The following is a 12,994-nucleotide window of genomic DNA, read 5'->3' as shown; positions in this document are numbered from 1 at the left end:
TCCAGACAAAATTACATATACACAATAGGAGCTTACATTTCATAATCAGCTGTATAGTTAGGATGTTTTGAGAAATGTTTCTTATACTGAACAGATGTATTTATGTAGCATAACAGATCTTAACATGCTTAACAGAATGTCCCACTTTTTTTTAATAGGCATTGCATGTTTTAATTCACAGCAAATCTAACAATTCAGGACTTTCCAAACTTGTTAGTAGAACTAATATAAACTTTTCCCTTCTACTGGGATATTATAATAGGTTTTATTTACTCTGTGCATTTCATCATTCCTTTGAAAGTGCAAGTAGGAAAAATACAACTGAACAAAAAGGCTTGCAAGTGAGCCATTCTAATGTTTATCAAGACCATTATTTTTCTTCCAGGCTTGTTAAGCTCTTAAATATGCATTTGTATCAAGCTAATTTAAGCCTATGCTTTTTGTGTAACTTCACCTACTTCACACACACATAGACAATAAGGGAGCTTAATTTAAAAATGGCTACAGTTATAATGCTGGCTATATAAAGCCAAAGGGAGATAATTTTAACTTTAAAAAGTGACTTGGGGAGAATTAACACATTGAACAAGCATATTAAATACCAACTGCTTCAAACCATACCGATTGCTGCTGCTGCTAAAGAAAGGGCTATCTAATTTAAAATATTTCTCAGACTGTAAAGAGTACTTCTCTTGCAAATACTTTACAATACCTTTATAAACACTATTGCTTCAAGTGCATTAAAAAAGAAGCTGTTTATTGGCGGTTGGTTAAAGCTGACAGTTTTGAACAGCACATTGTGATGAGGGTGTCTGTTACAGACAGAAAGCAGTCATCTGGAGAATAGAAATGGTGATGGTTTGATCATGATGTATTTACCAGAGTCGCTGGGACTGTGGGTGAATGGATCCTCCTTTCTGTAAATGGGAAGAAGTCAAACCCTAACTAGAGGGCGGTCAAGCGACGCTGAACTGCAGGCCTAGCTGCAGAATGCCCACTGATTTCTGCTTGTAATAAACGTCAGCCTCTGAGGCTGTTATTTACAAGTTGTCTCTGTAGTAGCTCTGAGATTCCCAAGGCATCGTTAGTTACAGCATTATGCACAAGTTCTTTCAATCAGAGCAACCAAGGTGACAGAGACTGAAGCTGACAGGTCACAACCCCATTACACTTTATAGCTATTAACATTCTTTTTGTTTAATGGATACTTAAAAAAAAAAAAATCTAAACCATTTTAATTTTCATAAGAAAATGTTTGCATCTATAACAAATAGCTGCTCTCAACTTAGGTGTGCTATCATTCTTCCTTTTTCTTTTCTGCTGCAGAAGATTCACAGATATATATATATAAAAGCAGGAATGACAAAAGAGCTGAATGTATGAGAAAGTTCATTTTCATTCTCTAGAAAGGGTAACAGGTAACATTGGAAAAATTCTTTAAAGGGAAAAATCAGTGCAGACACTCAGTTTAAAACAGATGCTGTCTGTGTGGCTTTTAAAGAAGCCACCCATGATTATTCCAACTTAGATAAACAGTGAATGGAAAAAGCTCCAACAAACAGCTATATAGGAAGTCCATCATACAAAGACTCTTTCTTGACAAGGAATTGTCTGGTGACACTCACAGGCCTAGTTAGCTGCCCATCTCCTAAGAGAGACTAACAGCTAATAACTGTCAAAGAAGTTCTACTGGAGATCATATTTGATACTCATGACATTAAAAACAGGAATGTAGGAAAAAAGGTCTTAATACTGGGAAAAGAATCAGTGAAATGGAAAACCACACTAACTTCAGCACAATTAATTTGTTAATCTTCATCACAATCTATGGTCACCAGTGGTTTTTTTACCCCACAAAGCAGCTAGCTGTCTGATGCATCCTTATGCAGGAAGTCTGTTTAAACATGTGAAATACAAAGACACATTTTAAGTGAACTGAAGAATACATCTGTGAGCATGTGTTTAAATGAGACTTTACACAAGATTTTAAGCAAGTCTTTCCCTGAACTCAGTCTTTCATCACCAGTTAATCAGCTGGGACAGAACAGCTACACTGTGGGAGTGCAGAAGTGTGTGAAACAGGGCATAAGATCCAATTCATGGCTAAAGTACTCCCAAAGATTTTGGAGTCACTGTTAATGGCCTGGATTCTCCAGGTAGATCAAAGGTAAAAAGGCAGACCAGATACCTTGAAAATTCAACTGAACCATGGAAATTAGAAAATGTTCTCAAGTGAGAACAATCAAGTTCTGTAGCACCATGAATTCACTGCTTTTTTTTCCTAATCTTTGTGATTTTGAAGAAACTTTTCAAATGTGATCTAATAGGAAACTGCTGTTGCATTTTCTTCTTCAGTTTGCAGTCAGAGAGGTCCACGAGGAATGTGGAGATATGTTTTAGAGCTTTAAAAAAAAACACATGAATTTTAATGAGAATCCCTAAATTTCCCTTTGGTGTGGTTGATACTACTTTTCTGATTACAGCAAATGTTGAGTGAAGCTGCTATTCTGTTCTTTAGGGCTCCAAACTGACAGTATACTGAATTTACTACGGGAAAGAAAAATAGGTAGTCAGAAAACAAATGGACAAATAAATAAATAAACTGGTGGAAGTCAGAGAAAAGTATTTTGCAATAGCGTTATTGGAATCACTGTGGAAAGCGTGGCTTCAATCTATTGGAGAGACTCATTCAATGTGGAAACAAGATTTTGACAAAAACAAAGAGGGACAATACGAGAGCAATTATAAACCTGTTTATGAGACATTATATTATTAAAACTGTCATGTTTGACCTCAACTGCAGAGTAGCTTTTTTTTAATATATATATAAAATAAGCACAAGGAGAACAAAATGTAGTACCTGTACTAAAGACAATGTAGCAAAAGACTATTTAACTGCAAATTGTGAGCATGTAAAAGAAAGACAACAAGAAGTAAGCCAGGTGGTAAACCCTTTTCTAAACACCTACTGATTATTTCAGTTCAGATAGCAAAATATCACCTCATCTGGTGATGAGATTCCTCTTGTTCAGCTGTAGACATTGAGGTGAATGAGATTTGGCTCACAGATTGAGACACCAAATGTAGGTATCTACATGTGAATTAGAGATTCAAGACCCCAGTCTAGTCAGTAAAATACTCAAGTTTCAGTCAGCTGTCTAAACACAGATGTCTACTGCCTTTCCATTTAAAATGCCTTTTTAGGGTATCTGAGACAATGTCAAGGGACTGACAAATATGACAGAGGACTTCAGTGACACTCTTCTGAAGAAAAGGCTGGAAGCTAGGCAGGTATAGCTGAGGCATCTCTAATAGCATTAGACAGCTATGCACGGACAACGGAAGCATAGCCTTTCTCCATTTGATCGATGGATCCAGATTTCTATTCAACCCACTCCCAAGTCGATATCTACAGATCAACTGAATTGTTCCCCACATGCCCTTGCAAAGGACCAGGATGAAATCAGCATTATGAATTCAATGGTGTGCATCTTCTTCTACGCATGAATATTAAGTGGTTGGTTAAAGGCTCTTCCGTAGTGCACGTGTTCTACAAATATGCCAAGCCTTGGATTCACCATTAAGCAAACGAACTTCCACAGAAGAAAATTTTACAGTCTAGCAGGTAAATCATTGGAGAGAAAGAGGATTATCGTCCTGTCTTATGAAGTCACTTCATTTGGAATACTGTGCTCAAATAGGGGAACTGCATTCTTAAAAACAGACTGGCAAAATGGAAGGAGTCCATCAGAGAATAAAAGAGATTAGGAACAAATGCTTAGATCTTTGCTTCTTAAATCACTTTAATATTCCAAAGAACTCAGTGCTCCAACTATCATGGACAAATGATGAAAAGGAAGAATAGTATCAGTAGTAGAACTCCCAAGAAAAGAAGGGAATTATAGTATGCAGTACTCTGGGATGTAATTAGAAGCCAGAGTGTGAAAACAAAGACAAGAAATATAAAAAGAAACTTCCCAGTCAGTGACACTTTCCTAATTATTCAGTAACCTCGGAAATGTAGAAATCCCACTCCATGGGATACTGAAATCCAAGCTTGATTTAATAATAGAAAATATACTTTAGAAGAGTGTCCTATCTCAACAGGGAGATGGATGGGATAATCTGAAAAGCTCATCTATTAGCAACACCTATGAATTGTTCCACACACTATTAGTCATCAGATATTTCGTCAGAAAAGCAACTATCCTGATAAAGAAACAAGATTTGTTAAGAGAATACCAAATAATTCTTACTCAGAACTCACATTGGTAGGCCTTTAGTAGCACTGCCTTAAATCATATCTATCCACCAAAATTTCTGTTTAGCAGGTGCTCATTGGCTAGTACTTATTTGGGGCTGGCTTTAAAGTAAAAGATTAAAGGCATTGAGTATTGATAACTAAATTAAAAGGGCTGGCTGCCAATAGCTATAACAGTACATAAAGAATAAAGAGCATTGCCTGCTCTGTGTCCTCTTGACCATGCAGAACAATCATCAAGAATTAAATGCTGTGATTCAGTCCCCCTCCTCCTTTTTGCCCAAGAGGCAATGCCTCACACACCACCAAGTATGCAGTATTCTGGGAACAACGCCAAAAGTATCAACTCATTCTCTGAATGAGAACAGCTCAAAAATAGGTCTTATCCAAGAAGGAGCGGCAGGGGGAGGGGAATGACAATGTTTCCTATTATTGCTTATAATGCACTTTTTAAAAATGCAATGAAATTTGTATTAACGCATCTTTTATAGTCTCAAATGAAGCTCAGGATTTTGGCTGAGAGGCTACATTAAAAATATGTAATAAAATGATGCTGTTTCCTTTACTTCTAACTTATTCTTTCACTTTTGCAATAATATACATAATGTAGCTAGAATGACTTTTGCATAGGCAGGTCAGGTAATTCACAGCATCTGATGATGTGTGAAGTTTTGAAGGAAATACTTTCCACAATTCCACATCCCTCCTTCTCTTTTCCCCACCAATCTCTGGTCCTGGCACATACATAAAATAGTTGCATGATACATATATGTATCGGCTTTTACACATAGACTTGCATTAACCCTTGTGGTTAACCTAAAGAGCTACGGTGTTTATTTAAAGAAATTGTTCTACAGAAAACTAAAACACAACTAAAAATACAGCTGAGAAAGAGACCCTGCTGTTGGCCTAGGTTTGCTGTCTTAGACTGGTCATACTATAATAAGGGCACTGAATTCATTGTAATTGAAGGTAGAACAAATTACATCAAAAAATAAGTAATGCTTGCCATCTCTTTTTAGTTACTCAATTTAGACTTGGTAGAGTGCAACGCAACTTTTAAATGACTCAGTTGCATTTTCAAAGCGTTTCTCCCATGCTTGCAATCACCTCCTGAATGCTTTAAAATACGCGTTATTTTCCATTTGGAAAATGTTGTGTTGTTTTTTTTGTTTTTCTGTATGATTTCATTTCTAATGATGCTCAACATTAATGTCACTTTCCTATTTATGCTGTTTGCATATTGACCTTAATGTCAGCACAATACTGGTGCTGGATGTGGTTAGTAAAAATTAGTTTGCTGTGTAGCAACTGAGCATAAAATAGGGATGATATCTGAATCCTCCCAAACCAATGGCTATTGTTAAGTTGCTTTTAAATGTTACCTCTCCTTTGATGACTACAAGGTAGAATGGGTTAAACACAACTGGTATTAAATTCAGTGGGATTATACTGATGATTCATCTAATCAGGTATGGTATGTTCAGCATAAAGAAAACATTAAATGCTCTTGAGGCTGTCACTGGCCACACATGGATGTGCCGATGACAGAAAAAGCTGCTCTTGCAGGTGAGAGCCACAGGAATACTGGGGAGGGCAGTCGAGGTTAGCAGAATGGAGTAAAGCAGCAATAAAAAGCTCTGAACCATTTGAAACTGACTGAGCTCCTCCTCCAGCATCCCCTCTCCAGAGGTCTGGCACCCTCTGAAAAGGCTTCAGTATGTAACGGATGAATCAGAGAGTATTCCTTGAGGGAATTCCACTGCTGCACGGCTCCTCTTTGTCTCTTGTTCCCTCTAGTGTAACACAGTGCATGCAGTTACCACGTTCATATATTCAAACCCTGGATTCGCACACAAAGGCAGATGTTTTCATCTGCATAATGAATACACCTCCATTTTTTTTGGGAATCTCACAACGACTCTAGCCTTTAATGTCTGATTAAATTAGGAGGATGTGCATATGACTTTATATAAACTTCTTGGAACAATTATCAGATCACCAGTCTGTGTATTTTAACCACTAAAATGCCAGCATCTTTCTGTTGTTCCAAGACAGGTTTTTTTAAATACTCTACATACTGGAATAGGGCATATCTTACATATTTGTTAGCATGAAAAAAACATTACAGTAGGTATATGATAGTTACTAAAATACAGTGAAGATCTGAATGTTTTTCTTGACTGCATACAGTTTTCTTGATAAGAGACTTTTAAATACCTGGTGTCAAAATGCAAATGCTCTTCCAAGTGGCAACCTTCCTGCTCTCTAAGGCACATCTTTTATTTGCTGCCTTATTTTAGTCTTTAGTTAGCTTATCCACTGTCTCAAAAAGTTTTACTGTTGCCACAGCATTTTAAAAGTATTTCTGGAATATTTTATAAATCCTAGGTGGTAAATATTCACTACTCATACATGCAATCTAAACCTTTAATCTGCCTTGATTTTTTTTACCACGTTAGGCTTGATTTTAAAGTTTTCTTCACACAAACTGCTTTTTCCATGATCCTTTCAGCAGTTTTAAGAGTTCATGTAATGGCAGCTTTCAGCAAAGACAGAACAGAACTGAAGTCAGTAAATTTAGATTTTTTTCTGGAGTGTATGCAGAAAAAATAGTTATTTTTATCATATGCACAAATCATTGGATAATATTTGCATTGCCATTGGCAGTTTGAAGTCCAGTGACAGACTGTACATTAAAATCACAACATGAAACTCACTTGCAATTAAAGTATAGATTCTGTTACAAAACTATATGAATTCTAGGGTCTTTTCCAAAAATTGAAGAATAAAAATATGGTTATGTTAGTTAAAGGAACAACTGGGCTAAGTGGAAATACATACACAAAATAAAAAAAGAAGAAAGAACCATTCCTGCATCCAATTGGTCCTGTGAATACTTATCCCTAAAGTGAGAAATTCTGCGCTACTCATGAGAAGTACTGTTTCAAGGTAGGAATTTCTGATGGAATTCCATTATGTTAGACTCCTTCTGGAGCTTTTATTCCTAAAAACTTTGTCATAAGAGTAATTGTTACACCAATTTTTCCACTAGGCCAGTTTCTGAAACTCTCATTCATTTTTCCATCTACTCAGCCAGTGGCCTTCGATAACCCTTTCAGAAAATGACAGACTTCCCCCTCTGGCATGCCCACTCCCGAGCTGTGACTCCCTTTGGAGACAGGTTAGCTTGTGCAAGACAGACTAGATAATGCCAAAAGCAGACTTTTCAGATAGACCAATCACTGTAAGTCATGTATGCTTTCCTCCACCTTTTTGTCACCTTCTGTTCTTAAATTTTTAAGGCTGCTGAGAACCAAACTGGCCCCTGGCGTAAGAAAGGTGTTCTTAGAAGTCACTTTGTTGGGCTTAATTATCGCAGTGATGCAGAAGGACTTTTCATTTGTTTTTGTATTTTTACTGACCTTGGTAGAATATTAGTCAAGGACAAAGTAGACAATGTAATAAATGTCACGGTGTATTACAGAATTTGTATGAGGCTTTAAATCTTTATTGGAAGCAACCTGAAAAAGTACTTTACACTTCACACTTTAAAATGTAAATCTCTAATGAAAAAACCCCAAACCCACCCAACCCTAACCAGAAGAAAGGGACAGTATTTGAGGACCTTAATGGATATTCAACAATATTCCTGCTAAACCATATCCTGCATTCTTATATTTAAAAACAAATTAAAACCAAACCAAACAAAAAATCATCCCAGCCCCCCACCCCAACCCTGAAAACAAAAAATCCCTGTTTTACATTTCAACTTAAAAAGAGTCTAAGCACAGAGGACCTGGGTTGTACAGGTGTCTCCAAAAGCCCCTCAACTTCCTCCTTGATTTCAAGACACTGCAATTCTTTTTAAAAATTACCACTAACATTTTCACTAAATGACTTTCTCTTATGATAGATTCTTCTTTGCTTCGTAGGTATGAACTGTACACTATTTTCCTTACAAGCCTGCCACGAAGCAATCCAGGCAAGCCTTGCCTGTCATTGTTTCCACCTCAACAGCACTGATCAGTTAAGCGCATTTTTGTATTACTTGTTTCCTTTCTACTTTTTAAATCACAGGGACATAATTTAGTGCTACAGAGAAAGACTGTTCACATCTACTATTGCTCTGCTCCTTTGATGAGAGAGCATAGGGCAGTACATCATTTTACTTGGACCAAAATGGATAGGTAGGACCAATCTAGAGTCAGACTAGGGTTTGCAATTTTATTGCTCACTAGTAAGCATCCACGGCATGATGGCCAGTTGCATCCTGCAGCTGCTCAGCTAGCACCTACAGCCACAGCAGTCGCAAAGCTACGGGCAGTGGATGCTGATACTTTGAAATAGCTACTCTTTTTCCAACATCCCTTTCTCTTTGTTTGGGCTAGATATTGAAGCAACAATAACAGAACACCTTTGACTTGTATCTGGAAACCTTCAGCTTTCTATAAGGGCAGTCTTTTGCTCTGATTAATACAGTTTGTCTTCAGCACTCTATCTCAAAACCATTTGTCTGCTGTGAGCTTTCCTTCCCTAAACCAAAACTGCTACTGAAAAATGCAAAGATTGTAAGAACATAAGTAGGAAGGTTTTATTAACTTTTATTTCTAACCTAATTGGTGTCTGCCGTAATCATGTATACAGTTTACCTTTATCTACCTAATTCTAGTGTAGGTTTACACCAGACTGTTAACAAATAATCATTTACAGGGATAACTGCAGTGTAATATCCACACTTCGGTATGAACTGGTTTTAGCTATTATTCTTGAAAAGAACATTTCAGATTATCATCTCACAGAAAAAGAAAAAATTATTCTGAGTTTTCAGTATTTATTTTCTGCATCCAACAGCCTCCTCCTGCATCATTGTTCTGTTCCTCCAGTGCCTCCAGTTTAAATCAGTCTATGGTTTATGTAAGTCCATAAGAAATGGTGATATAATAATACCTAGGAAAGTCTAAGTGAACTAATAATATTTTCCTCTTGGCATTACTACTGTTACAGCATCACCAAATTCCTCTTTGTTACTCTACCAAGAAAGCAGAAAGCCCACTTTGCCATCAGGACAGTTTACTCTTAGTGAGGGCCAAAGAATCATGTCCTTTTGTAACCACAAAGTCAAGAAAATGTTTCAATTTATTTGAAAATATGTTGTAAGTGAGAAACTGCAGGAGTTTTTGGTTTCCTTTATTAACATTTTATCTCTGATTCTCCTCAAAGTGGGATCAGTTATTCCTTGTGCTCATCAGCATTAGAATCATTAAAGACGGTGAAATGCATTTAAACTTCCTAAGACTTGGATATTGATCTAATTAAAAAAACCCAAACACAACTCTTTTCAGATTTATTTTTATTAGATTTATTACTAAGAAATAAAAAAGCACAGGAACTACACAACAGTCATGCCATTCTTTACTAAGGCTGACATTTCTGGGGACATGTTGTTCTTCTCCATCAAGCCATGTCATTCAGGAATGTCCTATTTATCCTGTGTGCTGTTTGCCTATGCAGACTCTGTGCATGGTAGACTAAATATACCTGTGCTTCACTGCACTCCTTTTTTCAAGTAGGACTTTTTTTGGAAGGAGTATGAGTGCCTTCTACATGCTAGACTTCTCCTTCCTGTATTTCTGTCCTCAGACAGTCACACGCAGGCTCTCTTTAAAGCCAAAAACTTGTAGAAAACTATTAATTTACTCATATACTCTAGGTACTTTAAGGATGCAAGAACTCACTCCCTGCTAGGGTCTGCTTCTCTCTGTAGAATTTAAATGGGAGCCTCAATATCTACACTTCACTGAATCCCATTCCACGTCTGTCTTTTTCATCCGCAACTCAATGTGCAATTAAACCATGCCTTTATCACTCTACAGGAGTCTAGTCAACAACTGAAAACGAAAACCTCTTATCATATTTAATCAGGCAATTTAACCATGCTGATTTCAGAACTGCACTTCTTGATTCACATTTGAAAACAAATCCCAGAATGTTTAGAAAGAAACTGTCACGATGAACGGCAGCTCAAGGAGCTTTCCAAATCATAGCATCAGTCTTTACTGATGTATCAGCTCTTGAGGAGCCTTCTCCATGACTCTAGGAAGCTGGGGACCAAGAAGAAAAATTCTGATGTTAAAGTCCAGGAATACATGGAACTGGAACTGCCAATAGTAATAGTAAGCCAATAGTAAGCCAATAGTACTGAGAAGTTAAAATGCTGATCTACTTCTCTTGCCATTCCCACAATAAAGGTTTCAGTTCAGTGTAAACAGTTGGGGTTTTTTTAAAGTACCAGTACTGAGACAGTATAATTTCACTAAATAAGAAATACCTTACATAGGAGTTTTTTTCAGCTTGCAGTTTACAGAGTTGAATGAAGATCAAAGTCAGTATGCAGCCTTGAATTGTGTATGGATAACAGCATGCCTCAGTGATCTTACTAGAAAACAAAAAGCCTGAAATTGTGTGACAGAACACTCCTATAATAATGTTCTCAAAAATTATTTTCCAAATGAAAAATACTGAAAATGTGTGGCACCTTCCAACCTCTTGAGACTGCTCTTTTCCGGCAGAAGAACAAATGAAAAAGCAAAAATTCAGTGGAGCCAGAATAGATTTCTTGGAAACAATTTACATCAGCCTGTATCTGGGAGAATATACCGTTGGGTGAATACCAATAAAGAAACCTAGATATAATTCAGGGGATTTTAAAAGAAGAAATGCAATTGCTTATCTCACACCAAACCTTTTTCTCATGCGTGAAACTGTAAAGTTACAGAGTTACTAATGCTACGTAGTTACATTTATGTGTACCATTAGGAGAAATGTAGGAAGTTTAACTTTTTTCCACCTTGTGTATGAAACCCATAATTTGGACATTCGGAGAGCCATCTAAGTAAATGCAGACACCAAATATTCTTCTTTTGTTTAGGAACTGTATGATTGACTGATCCTTAATAAATGCAAAAATAGCTGCAGGCAAACAACAATACTAAGCTTGCAGTGCACAGAAGTGTGCTAAAAACCAGATGCTAGCCCTCAGGTTTCCCTGTATAATTTGTATACGGTCACGACAGTAAAGTGATTCCTTAAGCATATTTTCTAGCTTATTATGCACCACTATCTTATTTCATGTGGCACTTTAAAATGCTCTTTTATACCTGGATTGCTAGAACAGGACATCAGCAGCTTTTTGCTAGTGCATATAACTGAAAGGCTGCTACTTAAAGCAGGCACCATTAAAAAATCTGAATTCACCAACAGTTACAACCCAATTCTGCACCTAGAATAGAAAATTAATTATTGCATGCTGCTACATTGAAAGTGTTGGCAAATTTTGATCTTTTAATGGTGACTCCTGTTCACAATAAGAACCGTATACCTTGAAGCTCTTTCTGTCACCTATGTATACATATTGTAAAGCAAACAGTGTAAGTAGGTAAGATAAGATAGAAAGAATCCTTTTACTAGGAATTAAACTTTAAATAATAAACTCCATTAAATTTCAAAGGTCCTTTCCAATTTTTTTTAAATCCTGTCTGTTCTATTAATTTCCATGGTGATGACTGAATTCCCTTTCTAGAAATGAGACTAGAATCATCTTGTTTGTTTCTTCTTTGTGAAAGCACTCCCAGTGTTAGACATGAAGTACTTAATACCACTCTTCAGCTTCAAAATGAACATTAACAATTCCTGAGCACACATTGCTCAAAGGGGACAAAAGCCAAGTGACTCTGCATTCTGATTTTGCCAGAACAGAATTCTGCTGCCTCAGGTGAAACCAAAATAAATTCTCAGTACTGCAAAGAATGTGTTCTACTATACAGATGTGTCCTAATGGCACTTCATACAGCACAGCACGTTAAATACAGTTACTATCTGACAGCTTGTGCATTTTGTTAAAACAGGAACATATCCGTCATTGCTGAGGTAAACTCAGAAGATTAGGAGGTTAAAATTATTGTGTAGTGCCTTTTGTCGCTGAAAATGGCCTTGAATGTGAAGGCACCAGTGAGCTGCCTTGATTCCTATATTGTTGTACATAAGCTGGATTTGCACTAACTGTACAATACTGATTATACCTTCAAGAAAGATTTACTTTCCTGTAGAATATCATCCCTCTTTATTTACTGAGCTAAGCACTTCATGTGCATTGCCTTGTCTAGCATAAAATAAAAGGGCTTGTATTTAAAAAGTCTGATGGTGAATGAAGAGTAATGTATGTCTTTTAATTTATTTCAATTATTCACCATTTATGCATTTAAAATGATTGTAAGAAATACAGTTTGATGCAAAATTGATACTAATGTTGTACAATTAGTGTAAATAACCTTTGGGAATGTAGTGGCAATGTTTTCTATCCCAGTGTTATCCCAATTGGAGCACAGATGAATGTCAGCTTGATCAATCCCATTCAGGTGGGTTTTTTTTAATCCCAAGAGTCAAAATCCCTGTTTTTTTTTTAACACTCATAATTCTCAAAACCTACATCTTTTATCTAAATAATTAATGCAATTAACAAATTCATAGAATCTCTGCTAATTCACAGAATAGAAAACATTAAAAAAACCCCCACAACAACAACTTGGAAATGAAAGGTAAAAGTATTGTCCTTTATTATGTTTATTAAAAGTAAGAAAACTAACTTGATGCTGTAACAGTCTGTAAGGTCACTGGAGATTGACTCATTTGTATAATACATTTTTTAAAAAATGTTTTTTTCTTTTATTGCTA

General features: G+C 36.4%; 1 protein-coding gene across 6 annotated transcripts in view; it reads right to left on the bottom strand.

The window, feature by feature from the left end:
* Positions 1–12,994, bottom strand: part of TAFA5 (TAFA chemokine like family member 5) — a 426,817-nt gene that overhangs the window by 37,394 nt on the left and 376,429 nt on the right. The gene's annotated exons all lie outside the window — the stretch shown is intronic.

This window comes from Strigops habroptila, chromosome 3, assembly GCF_004027225.2.
Source record: "Strigops habroptila isolate Jane chromosome 3, bStrHab1.2.pri, whole genome shotgun sequence".
Lineage (NCBI taxonomy): Eukaryota > Metazoa > Chordata > Aves > Psittaciformes > Psittacidae > Strigops > Strigops habroptila.
This window is presented reverse-complemented; position numbering and strand designations above follow the sequence as displayed.